General features: G+C 31.6%; 1 pseudogene; it reads left to right on the top strand.

The window, feature by feature from the left end:
- The first annotated feature begins 14,179 nt into the window (after positions 1-14,179).
- Positions 14,180-15,546, top strand: LOC136137557 (MOB kinase activator 1A pseudogene; annotated as a pseudogene).
- The last annotated feature ends 1,317 nt before the right edge of the window (positions 15,547-16,863 follow it).

Raw genomic sequence — 16,863 nt, forward strand, 5'->3', positions numbered from 1 at the left:
TGTTGTCTGAATTTTTAAATATTTATTTATTTATTTATTTTTGGCTGCGTCGGGTCCTTGTTGCTGTGTGGGAGCTTTCTCTAGTTGTGGCGAGTGGGGGCTACTCTTCGTTGCAGTGCAACGGCTTCTCATTATGGCGGCTTCTCTTGTTGCAGAGCATGGGCTCTAGGCACGCGGGCTTCAGTAGTTGTGGATCGTGGGCTGTAGAGTGCAGGCTCAGTAGTTGTGGTGCACGGGCTTAGTTCCTCCGTGGCATGTGGGATCTTCCTGGATCAGGGCTCGAACCCGTGTTTCCTGCATTGGCAGGTGGATTCTTAACCACTGTGCGACCAGGGAAGCCCTGTTGTCCGAATTTTTTAAGTCAAGTTTTCTTTGGCTTTTGTAGCTCACTTATTCATGAAGATGGAAGACATTATTATATCAACTTGATGCTTACTTTATTTAATAAAAATTTAAATTTTATATTGCAGCAGAAAGCTTAACAAGCCTTGACTGCTATCTTTCTGAAAATATGAATGAAAGAGTGACACTACCTACTACAAGGATGGAATTCATAATCATAAAATGTGAGGGAGAGAACAGACCATTTTTTAACATTTAAGATATAAATAATAACCTAAGTCAACATGGGTTTCCCTGCATAAAATTTAGCAAGTTGTTGGAGGGTAAAGTATGAAATATGAAGCTTATATTTTCAAGAAAATAGGAAATGTATACTCAAAGTTATCATTATTCTACAAGCTGGAGCTACTGTTAAGTCCATGTATTGTCAGTAAATGAAAAGCTAAACACTGTATTTACATGCAAATACAATGTATAATAGTAAAAGCAACCTGTGTTGTGATACTACTTGCTAAGTATCCAAATCTCTACATTAGCTTCAAATTTTATTAATATTATTTTTGTAACTAATTAATAATTTACATGATATAAATTTATTATACATTTTGACAAAATTGTAATTCATTTGACAAAATACAATGAATAAATTGAGTAATGTATCATTTAAAGCTTGTGTTTCCTTATTTATTTTCATTTTGGATGATCTGTCCATTGGTGAAAATGGGGTGTTAAAATCCCCTATGATTGTGTTACTGTCGATTTCCCCTTTTATGGCTGTTAGTATTTGCCTTATGTATTGAGGTGCTCCTATGTTGGGTACATAAATATTTACAATTGTTATATCTTCTTCTTGGATGGATCCCTTGATCATTCTGTAGTGTCCTTCTTTGTCTCTTGTATTAGTCTTGGTTTTAAAGTCTATTTTGTCTGATATGAGAATTGCTATTCCAGCTTTCTTTTGATTGCCATTTGCATGGAATATCTTTTTCCATCCCTCACTTTCAGTCTGTATGTGTCCCTAGGTATGAAGAGGGTCACTTGTAGACAGCATATATATGGGTCTTGTTTTTGTATCCATTCAGCCAGTCTATGTCTTTTGGTTGGAGCATTTAGTCCATTTACATTTAAGGTAATTATCATCGTGTATGTTCCTATTACCATTTTCTTAATTGTTTTGGGTTTGTTATTGTAATTCTTTTCCTTCTCTTGTTTTTTCTGCCTAGAGAAGTTCCTTTAGCATTTGTTATAAAACTGGTTTGCTGGTGCTGAATTCTCTTAGCTTTTGCTTGTCTGTAAAGGTTTTAGTTTCTCCATTGAATCTGAATGAGATCCTTGCTGGGTAGAGTAATCTTGATTGTAGGTTTTTCCTTTTCATCACTTTAAATATGTCCTGCTCCTCCCTTCTGGCTTGCAGAGTTTTTGCTGAAAGATCATGTTAATCTTATGGGGATTCCCTTGTGTGTTATTTGTTGTTTTTTCCTTGCTGCTTTTAATGTTTTTTCTTTGTATTTAATTTTTGATAATTTGATTAATACGTGTCTTGCTGTGTTTTTCTCCTTGGATTTATCCTGTATGAGACTCTCTGTGCTTCCTGGACTTGATTAACTATTTCCTTTCCCAGATTAGGGAAGTTTTCAACTATAATCTCTTCAAATATTTTCTCAGTCCCTTTCTTTTTCTCTTCTTCTTCTGGGATCCCTATAATTCAAATGTTGTATAGTTTTCTCAAATGTAATTACATAATGAAATAGCAGCATGTAGATTTTTAAAGTGCTCCAAGCAGCTTATGATGTAATAATTAAATATATCATTTAATGTGTGGATTTTATTCAGACCAATGAGCATCTTGGATAATCTATGTCACAGGGGAAAATATAAAGTATCTATTCAAAATTATCTTGAAAAGTTAGGTGTTTTTGCTTTTGAAAAAATATAACAGTGCTTATCTTTTGGTGCAAGATTCTCCATCTAGGTGTTACAATATCTAAATTCTATGAGTTGGTAGTAATATCTTGCATACAGTTTTTACCACAAAAATGTATACTATAACTCATTTTTTTTCACAAATAAGGATGCTTTTAGGCGTGTTCTCATAAAATAGTGTTTTAAAGAGTATATGATTCCTTGTGAAAACCCCAAAGTTTATATGTAGTAATAATTTCACCATAACACTGCAAAAAACATTTGTGTGTAGAAAGTTCTTGAAGTAAAACCTTTCCTATTTAATTTTTCAGTATATACACTTGTATTTCTCTCTTCATGATCAAAATTATTCTTCGGTTTCTCCCAACAAATGTTATACTTAAAATATTTTTACAAACTGCATTTTGTTTGCTTTCTGTTTGTTTCAGTTGGCTGGGTAATTCTAAATGTATCACTATAGCAGTAAAGAATCAAGGTCAGATAATGTATAATGGAAATACCTCATAGATAAAAGTTAAAAACTTTCCAGAGTTCTCTGTGTTAGAGATAAAATCCATTGTGACAACTGACTGAATCAAAACAGAACACTGTATATTTGTTCAGTTCAGTATTTTAGTAGAGTGATGGAGTGACTTAAAAGATTACTTCTGAAAAGCAAATTATATTTTATTGGTTTAATACTATATACAATTAGTTACAAATATTTGCTCAGTTTAAAGTAGTCAAATATTAGACTCTACCATACCTCACACCTACTGTTAAAAAATACAAATTTTACTAATAAATCTCAGGAAAATATTAAATTATACTTATTTATAAGCAGGTAAGTTTTTTACAAGACAGTCAAAACAGTGAAATGCTTAGGAAATAAATTTTTATCAGCAACAGCAGTAATAGCATTTCCTTCCTTTCACTGCTCTGCTTGGATTAAAATGATTCCTGGCATTACTTACCTGATCTTGGTGACAATGCCAAGTTCTCAAATGTCCTCACATAACATGTGGTTACAATTATGGTCATAAGTGTTATTGATAACTAGCAAAGTTTAATTAATTAATAGATCAAGTTAAGTAATCTCCTAATTCTCTGATAATGGCAATAGATTTTTAATTTTATTATAAAATTTGATGAGTGTATTTTTAAATGCATTTAAAACTGAGTCTTAGTTTTTCTTCCTTTTGTGTGCTTTACTACATATATATTCAGTTTCATTTTATCAGAAATGTCTTTTATGAGCCTGACTTTAATGTTAATTTAATCTTTTAAACTAATCCTTTGTGTACCATGCAAAAAGTGTTATTCTAATGACAAAAGCAGTCAAAACACTAGAATTAATGTGTTGTTAATTAACACAGTTTATTATTTTGTTTCCTTAAATTTTCAAATATTTGAGTAAAATACTGTCACAAGGTAATTAGAAAGTTAGAACATAAAAACCTGTTCTCAACTGCTGAGTAAAGTATAACCACTTTAGAAATGAAATATGACAGGTGCTATTTCTGGTTAGCATCTTGAAATGACATATCAATCTCTAAAAGCTTACTTCTCGATATCAAAAAAGATTTAGCATTTTAAAGAAAATAATCTCTGTCAGAGGAATCAAAAAATAAATCCTCAAATTTTCTATCTCATTTGCCTTCTTTCACCTTTTTTCACCTTTTGTTGAGATAAGAAGAAAAACTATACCCTGCTATACTTCTATTTTTCCTTACAAGGCTTTGCAATCTTCTTATACTTTTAAGCTTGTATTCTAACCTATGTGTGAAATTTTGGAATAGAATGTGTACATAATGAGACCCTGTGCTGGCAAAGTCATGACAATAAACAACAAAAATTTATTGCTCACTGTTCTTGAGGCTGGGAAGCCCAAGCTTAAGGCATTGGCAGATCTGGTGTCTGGTGAGAGCCTGCTAGACAGATGGCTATCTTCTCCTTGTATCCTCACATGGCCAAAGGAATGAAGGAGTTCTCTGGGGTCTCTTTTATAAGGGCGCTAATGCCATTCATAAGAGTTCCATCTTCATGACCCATGAATTTTGAGTGTCACAAACCTCAGTCTACAGCAGATCCTATTTGTATTTTGATAGGCTGCATGTTTGACATAAAGTTGTGTGTGTGTGCGTGTGTGTGTGTGTGTGATCAATTAAGTAATTAATGGAAATAAATTTAAAAGTTGGTTAAGAAAATAATCAAACATTTAGAAACACTTGTGTGCAAGGTAATCTACTTAACACACATACTGGTTTGTGACTACTTCAGAATTTTCTTATACTGATGAAACGGAAATAGAAGAATATTGAATTTTTTCTTGAGTTTCCATACTTCAAGGGCTCAAGTGTTACAGACAGCATATCACTACATATTCACTCATTCATACGTTTCTCCTGAGCTCAAACTTTCACTGAAATTGCTGCAAAAAACATAGAATGTATTTCCTATGTATTTATATTCAATGAATTTTGCTAAAATTGAGGCTTTTGCCTATAAAGTATAATAAGATGAAAAAGAAAATTTTACATTAGTTTCAACACAGTTATTTTAACTACAGTGAGCCATATGGCATGTATTAATCCTAAAAAGTAATATGCCAGTAGTTTATTTTTATTTAGCTATAGTGGTTTAAAATATATAGTTACTTCAAACTTGTGGCTTCTTTCAATGAGTGAAAGAAAACCAAAAATCATCAAGGATTATGATGATTTCGGCTTCAGTCTTTGGAAAACTGAAACTAAAGGTCTCATTCCTTTGGTATTAAACAATTTTTTTTCAATTACTTACTCCATTAAGTAAAAGGTCATATGCATAGAGTATAACAGCTATTATCTGTGATATTTCCATTAACAGTATTTTACTACATAGTGTGAAATACCAGTAAGATAAAATACCCTATTTTTCCCTTAACATTTGTGATGGAATTAAAATGTTTATTCATGTGAATTTTTATACTAACAACATAACATTTGCAAATATGGTATTACAAATACATTAAAATTACAGTGTTGTTGAAAGGTACAAATATGAAAGTATATCCTCTGTTTCGCTATACATCTAAAACTTGGATTTTAAAATATCTGTTTCCATTTGGGCACTAACATTCACTGACTGAATCAAATATTTTGAAAGCCAAATTATCCTATTATATAGTCCTTCCGGTATGTGTTTGTGTGTGTGTGTGTGTGTGTATGTGTATGTGTATGTGTGTGTGTGTATAAATGTATACCCACACATAGTATAACAAATTATTCTCTCTAGTGAGAGGACAGTTAAAATTTATTACTAGCAGAGTAAAAAAGGGGAATTTAAGAACACATGGTGAACTCAATGAAATTCTGCAAAAATAAATTAATAAATGAATAAATAATATATAAAGAGCTAATATACAGTCCAAAATTTTATAGACAGAACTTTTTCAATAAGTGAGGTTGCCAGAATAAGTAAAAATCCAACACACAGGCACAAATACACACACAGAAATATAAACACACACTAATAATTGCTATGCAATCTTAATAGGAAAAACACAAAGATCCTTTGTACAGGTACAAATTTTAAGAGAATGTAAAGAAACATTGTTTTCTATTGATTTATTTTCAAACATTAGATAGTACTGCCTCTCAACATTACCTTAATGTATTCATTCTGATTTATAGAGAAGATAAAATTGTTTTAGGAAATTATCAATACTCTGGAACAATCTGTTTATCAAAATGGTAATCATGCTCTAAGATACACAAACTTCCTGTTTTGAGGGAGCATCCTCGTGTTTTCATAGCTATTTATTCTCACAGCTAAATTAATCAATCTTAATTGTAATATCTTAATAATGATATATTTTCCAAATCCTTGTAAATATTCTATAATACCTATTGCTAATTATTTTAATATAATTTTGAATTAATGTATCAAAATACAATTTTTTTCTCCCAAGGAATTATTATAGTCCCTCAAATAGAGTGAGGTTATCAGAAATGAACAATTAAAAAGGAATAAAACTTTACATGTTGGCTCTTTACACATTAGACATGACTTTGACTTTAGAAATGTATTACCTCCTTCACTTTTTGAAGCGAGGTGTCTGAGACCTAGAACAGTCATACAATCTAAGCTTGAGAGGCTAATTTTGCATAATGAATTTTTTCTATATTTGCTTTTATGTTGCCTAGTAGATTATTTCCAAAAATTATTGAAAAATTGCTATTTTGTCCTGTCTTTTATCTAAAAGCATTAAAATATAAATAAAAGAAAACTGAATTAAAGAAAAAAGAATGGTTTACACATATAATCCTTCTCTAAAAATATTTACTTCAATTTTAAGTTAATGTCTCAGTAAATCATATTTCCTTTCAGTATTTATATAATATTTTTGTCTAATTAAAACAACTTCAATAGAATTAACACATATTATGGCCTGCCTGACTAACATAGTAAATATAAACAGAAAGTTATCTGATGAGATTTCCAGTTGAGAAACACAAAATAATTTAGGTAATAACCTCTCTTCTCATGGCAAACATTGTGGAAACTGGAAAAATTATGCTAAATAAGTAATAAGATAAAGAGTATGTGTTAATGTGAAATATAAGCAAAACTTGGCCAATAATTTAAAATATTGTTGAGGACTGGATGATATTTACAGTCCTGGATTTCTGGGAAACTGAAAGGTAACCCATTGAAATTGAGATTATGCTTAGTTTAGTTTTTTTGATGCATGCTGCATGATTAAACAATTATGTGTAGAACACCTCAAGAGGTCTGTATGGCTTGGGTGAGCATAGTGGTGGTTAAAATTTGTTTCATAATGGGGTAGACAAATGAGTAAAATTACAGAATATATAGGATGCATGATGTTTCAAAAAAAGAGAAAAATGGAATTGGATTTATAAAAGAAGCTACGTCATGAGATCAGTTGATTAGGCTTTGTAGAGAATTTCTCTCTGCTTTATGTCTACCTCAAGTATTTCTTTATAATATTATAAGTACAGTTCCTTATGTAAAGCATAACACTGTTATGTTATGCACACTTATCAAGATAACCTTATATTCTTGAACATATAGAATATGGATTTTGGCCTATACTGTATACTGTCTACACTTTAAAAAAAATAATAAGTTCTGTATTATTATATAACATCCTATGGCTAGATGCACTTAGGTGGGTTACCAGACAGTAGGAAGTTGAACAGTATTGATATGGGGGTCAGGCATTGAGGCTCTGGTGGTCTCATGGTTGAATGGGTCCACCATTGTGAAAAAGAGAACATTGTGTGGAGGGCATCATTGGACTTGTGCACAGGGTCCAAAATGGAAAATGTTTCATCCCAGGGCCAGGGTGGACCTTATCATGTGGAACTGTAGCCACCCAGATGAACACACACCCTGGAGGCACTGCCAGCAGAAAGAAGCCTCTGGTCAGAACTGGATCACTATACCACTAACTTTGGAATGTTTTTATGGTTTAAAAGATCTGCTCCCAAAGTCACTGAATTTAACATTACTGTGTTGTTTAGACTATGGATTTCAATTTGGGGGGTTCATCTTGGAGGTACTACAACAGTCTAGTCTTGTGGAGTTTCCTTCGAGACCAGAAGTGTAAATTAGGGCATGCCATTAGATTCTGTCTACTTATGTATGGAGTAATCTCATATTTTTTGTCTTGATAATTGCACTACACTTATGTATGATTTTTAACAATGAGATAAAGATAGCGTAAATTGGTTAAAACTTTTGGTCTCTAAAACTCTGATATACAATGTGTTAGGTGATAAAGATGTAAAGATGAATAAAACTAAGTCTGTGACATTAAAGAAATCCTGTTTTAACCTGAGACACAAACATCTCCTAAATAACTGCAACCTGAAAGATCAAATGTGACCTGTGCTGATAATTTCTTTGAGAGCACAGAACAAAGTGAGCCCACCTAAACAAAGTCAGTTTCCTTCATTGCAACCATCTCCACTAAGAATTATTTGTCAATAAGTGTGTCCATGTCTTACTATGATCTGCAGAAGGGGTTTCCTAACAAAGTCTGCAAACAACTTTCTCTTGGGCAAATGTTATTCTGATTGGGTTCTTCCAGTACTAGAAAGCATGTCTCCAACTCATTTGTGTTGTATACTTGTAAATAATGTGCTCCTACCAGCCATTAAGTTGTTCTAATTAAAATTATTTTCTGGACATTAACAGCAGGAAAATTTACCAGTGTATTACAAGGAGATTAAAAAACAAACTAAACAAGACAAAACAGAACAAAAATCTTTCTATCTAGTGTTTTCAGTACAAGCATGCTACAAGTTTCCTTAGCTATTTGGATTAATAAAAGCTGTGATCATGAAATATGAAAAATTTCTGAACATCAGCTTATTTCCTAGTGACTCCATGTGCAGATTTTGTTGATGATATCCTATAAGAAGAACATATACTACAACAGTCTCACTTCATGACCAGAGACACTTTTTCTTTTAGCTTTATTTTTTTTTCACTATTTTTTCTCATTAGAGGCAGAATCTGCTTCTTTATTGGTTCTTTATTTGCTTAATGTTTTTTTATTTCAAAAGCAGAAAAAAGAAAAAAAAATCAATTAGCTTCTTTCACCTTGAGAAAACAAAAGTCTTTTTAGTACTTTTAGTGAAGTACTTTATTAAATTAGGAAAGAGCTATTGGTATTATCAGGATTCATGATTTAAATATAAAAATGATAAGCCACAAAAATAGAATACTTATTTCCCATACAAATTCAAACTTCCTTCAAACTGTGTCAAAGTACTTGTGCTTTGCCTCATAAGATGCTATTTTCAAACTTGAAATAAGGAAATCATTTTTCCTTCTTTATGACAGATAAACCATTTAATTTTGTAACAGAATATTATAGACTATGATAAGTGACAATCATAAATATATATTGCAAATGTCCTTGTATTGTTCTACATATAATAAACTTATTTAAGTATTGTAAAAAGTAAAATTTCAGTAAATCATGTTCTGATTGCAGGTGTGCTGATAATCAGAAACTTGAGGCAGAGTTTATTGAAACAAGTCATCGTAAAATCTATAAAGCCATCAATTCATTTATCTCAGCCTAGTCATAGATAAAAGAGTTTTGAGAATCATTAACTATACAGGATGTCCCTACAAGCTCACTAAATGATAGAGATACATAAATGTGGTAATATTATGATGAAATATGTAAGAATATTAAATTTTTTAAAAACTATATTAAAATTATTTCAGAATTAAAATACATAGCTATAAGCTATTATTTAATAGTAATGTAATGGTAAATCTATTTCACAATATATTATCTCTATACTTTATTGGAAAGATTTTTAAAATAATGCTCAATGAATACTCAGATTATACCATTGAAATTTTCATGAATTTAGTGCAATCTATTGTGACTGCACTCTTATATTGCCAGTTTTTCACCTGATCTATTTCTACAGATTATTTAGCTGTCCGTATATCTTGATATTCTTTGGTTACTATTATAAAAATACATATAAAATAAGTTTGAAAATTAGGAAAAAGTTTCCATTCGGCCATTGACAAGCATTGTCATTGAATGACCTAAGACAGACTGTAAAATATCTGTGTAGCCTCTTGAATGTCAATAAAAGTGTTAGATTGTTTGGAAGTGATTTATAGCCTCATGAGAAATGATTACCCATATAGTAAAGGATAATTTAAATCTTAAATTGTGTTATGCTTATGGTTCAAAGAATAATTATTACAAAGAATCTGTAACCTCTCATATATCTTTTTATCCACTGTTCAACAAACTTAGCATCTCTTTTGAATAATAATGACCCTTTCAAATTTGACATTTAAAATAACAGCATACAGATATATATAAACATAAGTGTATTTTTGAGGAATATTACATTATTAGGTTTATTGTTGAAAAATATCCCGATTTCTAGAAATTTACAAAATAATTTCAGAAAACTGCAGAGCATAGTAATCCTTTGAAAGAAATAGTCATTTCTCTAAGGCCTGAGTTAGTATGAATGCATGTGAAATGTGCTAACTAAAATATTTTGTCTCATATAATTTATCTATACATTATGTAGTAACGTTACTTCATTGTCTGGGTCAGTCATTTTTTCAGCAGATATGCACTGAATGCTTGTTTACTGTATACTTCTCTCTATTCCAATTTATTGTCTAATTCCATTCTAGGTTCCTGCCACAGATCTATCTTCCACCTTATCCCTCACATCTTTAAAGACTACCCTTAATTATCTGGCATCAGTAAGGATCTAATAGTCCTTGTTAGATAAAGTGTCTTTTCTTGTCTCCTTTGCATGGTATTGGCTGCCTCTGATGTATGTGTCCCATACAGAATATATATTTTTTTTTTTTCCTTTTTTTTTTTTTTGCGGTACGCGGGCCTCTCACTGTTGTGGCCTCTCCCGTTGAGGAGCACAGGCTCCGGACGCGCAGGCTCAGCGGCCATGGCTCACGGGCCCAGCCGCTCCGCGGCATGTGGGATCTTCCCGGACTGGGGCACAAACCCATGTCCCCTGCATTGGCAGGTGGACTCTCAACCACTGCGCCACCAGGGAAGCCCCAGAATATTTTGATTAAGGGTATTTCTGGGCATACTTAGCAACTGACTACCAGAGTCCATCCACTTTAATAAAATAGTATAAACACATTTTTCAAATCATACTCTATAAGTGCAAGAAGATACAGTTACTTGGGAGGAGTGAAAAAGTTTTTACCTCTACCTTCATTTTTAGAATTTTTCTTAAATCAATAGGTTTGCTTTTAAAATAATTAAAATTTCCACTTTTTGAAAATAATAAACACCATAATTTACATGTATGAAGTAATTTAGATTATATAAATAATTTCCTATAGTTATGTCAATAGAATATTTTAAAATATAGTTCAAATAATATATACTAAGTAAATTAGTCTTGTTTATTGTCTAGTATTAGTCTAATTTAGTCTTTTTATTACTGACTATAAAGTTAACTTTGTTTTTATTACTTTTTAATGTCAGAGTGATTCAGACCTTGGAGATATTTATTAAATATAAAACAGCAGGCACACAGTCAAATTCAAGTCAAATTTAGAAGGACGCAAGAATTGTGTTTTTAATGCCATCAATTCTTTACTTCACTTGGAGGTGCATCTGCTGAACATGTGGGTGATTTCAGACAAAAAATAAGCTTTCTGGTCCTCATGTCTTATAACCTTTGCATAAGACCACAAGCCAAGAAAGTAAAGGTCTTATTGCAAATCAGTGTTGCCCTATTTTATTTGTATATGTGTTTAATATGTATTCATCACTCTTATAGTCTACATCTAATTAAAAACAGTAACAATTATATTTAGCTATAAAACACAAATATATTTTGAAAATATTGTATTTTTTTCTGCTGCTGTTTGTATTAAAGAAATATACACTCATGTATTAAAGTTTAGCTGAATGTTTCAGTTTCCACATAATATAGAAATTAAATTCTCATAAATTTCAGTTTGCAACATTCTATGTGCTATTAGGATTATAGATTAAAATTTAAATCCTTAATTAATGATGCTTAATAATTCTATTAATTTATTAGATGTGTTTGTTTCTTAATATCAAATCCCTGAGCTAGATTTTATCACAGAAGCCCCAGTAGAAGGTGAATGTTGCATGCTTGCCTTTACTCAAAGATTACGTGACCTGTGGTCTAGCTCATACACTAAATTGGAATCTTTTCAGTCCACAATATACTGAAGAGGTTGCCACAACCTGTTTTGGGTCTCATGTGTATCTGCTTCCCCAAGCTCTTTGACTATATCTGGATTCTCATTCTTAAAAAAGTTGTACAACCATCTATGTAGTTGTTGAAACCAAAACCCAAGAAGACCATTTCTATCTTTTTCTCATTTTTCTTGTTAAGCCCATTCCATAGTCATAAATATATCCAGTATATATCCATTAAATTTTCTCCATCTCCTTTTCTATCATGCTAGTCTAAGCTATCAACATCAGGTAAGAACCTAGGCTGTTGCAATAGCTACCCAACTTCTTTCCTTGCTTCAACTCTTGCACAATTCATCTTCCTTGTAGAGACTAAAGTTACCTTTTCAAAACAAAAATAAGTGTACTTCTCTCCCAGCAATATAGTAATTCTGGTATTATGAAATGTTCTCCACAATCACAAAATACCCAGATGACAGACAAATGAAAATAAACAATTTTATATGCTTCTAACTGAACTGAAACTGCAGAAGTAGATACATTGAAACACTGAAGCAAATGCTTACTCAGGGACACAATTTAATAATGAAGGTTTGTGAGATTAACAGACATGTGGAGGAATTAATCTTAGTAAAGCAACCATCAAAGCAATGTATTCCCTGACTTCAGTTAAGGTAAATGGTTCCCAGATTTTGTAGCCTTGAGCTTTTACTATTACTTGAAATAATTTTGGACTTGTAATACGCACATATTTAGGGACTTCCTAGACTAATACTTTTTAAATGAAATAAAATTTTAAAAAAATGTTTGAATAAATACAACTAGTATCACACATTGACACTGGTGAAGGATATCCTCATTTCAGAACTTTCCATGATTCTTGCACATTAAAATATGCTTAGTATGACTTCACAATCATACCTCAACTGATATATAAGAAAATAAGCAATCATAGTTAAGAATCTGAAAAAACACAACGTATTAGATACTAGGGCTTGAAAGACTAGACTTTGGATGATGGAATTGTAACATATAGAATAAGAAGTTATTTTTAAATAAGGCTTTAACGAAATAAAAGCTGGTAGAGGAAAATGAGAAACAGTATGAGATTATCAAAAATGACAAGGGGAGTTTGAAAAAAAATCAAAACACTACAAATTCTGAAAGTGAAAACCAGAATTTTTTTCCATCAAAATTCAAAAGAAAAAGGTCTACTCTTTCAATTGCTGAAAAACTTGTTTTGGATGAACTCTCTCACTTAGCATGACTAGATAGGATAAAAACAAAAACAAAACCACTTGTAATAAACCTCATAGCAATAATGGCAATACTAAAATGTTGGGTCACAGTCTGGTAGAGGAACAAAACCACAAGATAAGGCTGATATTTGAGGTCATTTTCCCCCTTGAGGAAGTTATAGATACATAAATATAAGTGACAGCAATAACTGTAAGGCTCATTTTCTATATCATTATCCCATTTTCACAAGTGACATTTGGCTGGAAAGACAAACATCAAAATTCAGGGATAACCAAAAAAAAAAAGAAGTTGTTAAGCACTCAAATCTTTCACCCAAAAGACACACCTTAGGAGTGAGGCTGCACTGGGTACAGATGAACCACCACAAAGCTTGAAACATAAAACTGAGTCTTCTTAGTCCCTCGTTGTAACAGGTGATTTGCCACTAGCCTAATGGCTGTAAGGTGAATCTTCACTGCAACAGGATAACAATATCCATAGCCTTACTTTATACCTAAGAGTTTTCATGAATAATGTTCACATCCAGTTTTTTAGAAATCTAGTATTAATATCACAGATTTCATCAAACAAGAGGAAAAAAGATGACAATAGAAGCAGATCCAAAAGATATCCAGATATTGGAGTTCACAGATAAAATTTTTTTAAGTCAGCATTTAATATGAACAAAGAATAAAATATTATGGTACAGAATTATAATAGATAAGTGGAAACAAAAAATAATCATAAGCAAATTTTAGAAGTGATTAAATTTAGTAACAAAACTCCAAGTTTGTATTTAGCAATAGATTGTACATATATAAAGAAGGAATTAGATAATTAAGAGATAAGTCAAAAAAGGAAAAAAGATTACAAAAAGACACCAGGATAGAAGATTTAGGAAGGATCATAAAAAACATGTGACGTATAGTTGAAAGATCTAATAAATGGATAATTGGACTCCAAGAAATGAATGAGAGTGAGATGGAGGTAGGAGAGCAGCACAAAAAGCAATATGTAACAGATAAAAACTGAAGAAGATATCAAGTTACAGACGCAAGAAGCACTTTATATAACAAACAAGAAAAATATAAAGGGAATTATTCCTATGCCTGCATCATAGTAAAACTAAAGAAAGTCAAAGATGAAGAGAAAATATTAAAAGCAGTCAAAGAAAGAGCTTTTTTAAAAAATAACAAGTGACTTTATAGGAAAAATAGAAGCCAAAAGAAAGCGACACCTTCAAACTGTGGTTAAAGAAGATAAATTTATGAAAGTAGAATTTTATATTCAGCAAAAATATGCTTTAAAATGGATATACACTCAAAATATCTTATAACACTCTAAAACAGAAAGCATTTACCACCAGCAGGTAGAGAACTAATTAGAAAGGGAAACACACAGGAAGATTCAAAGATGGTAATGTTTTATTTCTTAACTTGGGTCATGAGTATTGAGACATTTGCTCTATTCTCTTGTCATTATGTCACATATATTTTTATGAGATATTTTATATTAAAATCAGAGTGAGCCTGGTAAAATGTGGCTGTTTCTGCATTTAGAGCTGGTGAAGCAGGGAGCAGGCCACAGCAGCCTGCGCCAGTTAGACCCCAGAGGGAAGTAGTTGACAAGTGGGCTTCCACTGGTCATTGAGAATAGTTTGCCCCTCCCGTCCCCTCTGAAGAGAGATGAGTTCCTCTTTAAAAGGGATCTTTTTAAACATTCAAAGAAGTGTATTCCTGAAGCTTTTCATTATGAGCTCTTTAAAAACTGCAGAGAGAGCACTAGGAAATTGGAATCTGAGACAAGCTGCTATGTTGGGGAAGAGAGAGGGAACCACAAAATGGATCACAGTTAACATTGTGGATTTCTTCAACAAGAGTATTACAGAATTCTGTCCCGAAGAAAGTTGTCTGCTCATGTCTGCATGCCCAACATATGAATATAATTTGGCAGGTGATACTAATATTAAAAAGCCAATCAATTACTCTGCTCCAATATACATTGACTAATTGATGACTTTGTTCCTGGTAAGCTGGATGATGAAACATTTTCGCTCTACTATTGGTGTCCTGTTTCCCCAAAACTTAATCTATGGCAAAGACTATTTTAATGTGTCTGTTCAGGGTTTACACCTGTACTTCTCGGGTGCACTTTCATTCTGTAATACAACTGCAGTGTTTATACCTGTATTTATCCGCTGCACTTTCATTTTGTAATGCAACTGTGAGAGGAGACTTAACTCACAGTTCCTGTAAACATTTATTTCTTTACTCAGGAGGTCAACCTGATTGATAGGCATAAATTGGCACCAGGAATTAGTTGAGAGGCTTGGATCAAAAGGCAGATAATCACTTCTTCTAGAACATAATTAACACTCTTGCTTCATTTATTACTATTTCTCAATGCTATTTGTTATAGACTAGTGATTCAAACTTTGACAAAACAGGAAGAAAGACACCCAATGTCTACCTACTGCTAAAATGGCTTCAAAGGTAGGTGAGCCCCATAGCTTTTGAGTGAGAACTTAAGAGCACAACCAATTCTGAGTCACTACTATGTGTGACCACTTCTGCTATTGTCATGGAATCACTCTTAATTGTAATATGTGATGACTAACCTGTAGTTTATTAGTTTAGTTATTTTTATAAATTGAAGAAAAATGACCCTCTACTTTAGGTAGTATCAAAGGGTATAAAGAATTACTAGAAATAATTTTCAAAGTTTCCAAAACAAATTTCCTAAAAAAAAAATCAAATGTCTTATTTCACTTTTGTTTATGAATATAAAAGGTAACTTTAACTTTCTATAACATTTAGAACATTTGTATCACTTTGGATAACCTTTATTCTCATGTTTATATGCCAGTGTTTTATAGATTAAGAATATATATTTATATTTTTACAAAACCTATGATTTTAATTCAAATCATCACAGGGCATTATGATATAGGAGCAACCAAAATTGTTTCTAAAATGACTTAAAATTTTTTAATCTTTATTTGGAATTTTACTAACAAATAAATTGACCTAAATCTTGTATGTATCAGAAATACATTTTAAGGTTTCTAAGGATGCTTTTGTAGATTTTCACTTTTAAAAGCTTTATTAATCAATGTTAACACACATAGTTTTGGTTAAGGAAGAAAAAAATCTTCCAAAAATTGTGAAAAACTTAGTTTTCAAAGTCACTTTATATGTTGTTTTTCAAATGTGTTTAAATTTCGGTTTGGAAAAAGGAAGTGCTTAGTATTTTAATTATTTTGTTTTGAGTTCACTTTAAAAATCACTTCTATACTTGTTTTTATATGACTGAGTCTTTAGTTAAGAGTACTGTGGAATGTAATGTACTAGGGGTGTAATGTACAACATAATAAATGTAATTAACACTGCTGTATGTTATATATAAAAGTTGTTAAAATAGTAAATCCTGAAAGTTCTTGTCACAAGGAAAACAATTTTTTTTATTTCTTTAATTTTGTATCTGTATGAAGTAATGCATGTTTGCTAAACTTGTGGTAATCATTTCATGACGTAAGTCAAATCATTATGCTATACATCTTAAACTTATACAGTTCTGTATGTCAATTATATCTCAGTAAAACTGGAAGAAAAGAAAAAGTACTATGGAAATGGATGAGCTTTATTTAAATAAATATAACCTAAGGA

This window comes from Phocoena phocoena, chromosome 18 (genome assembly GCF_963924675.1).
Source record: "Phocoena phocoena chromosome 18, mPhoPho1.1, whole genome shotgun sequence".
NCBI lineage: Eukaryota > Metazoa > Chordata > Mammalia > Artiodactyla > Phocoenidae > Phocoena > Phocoena phocoena.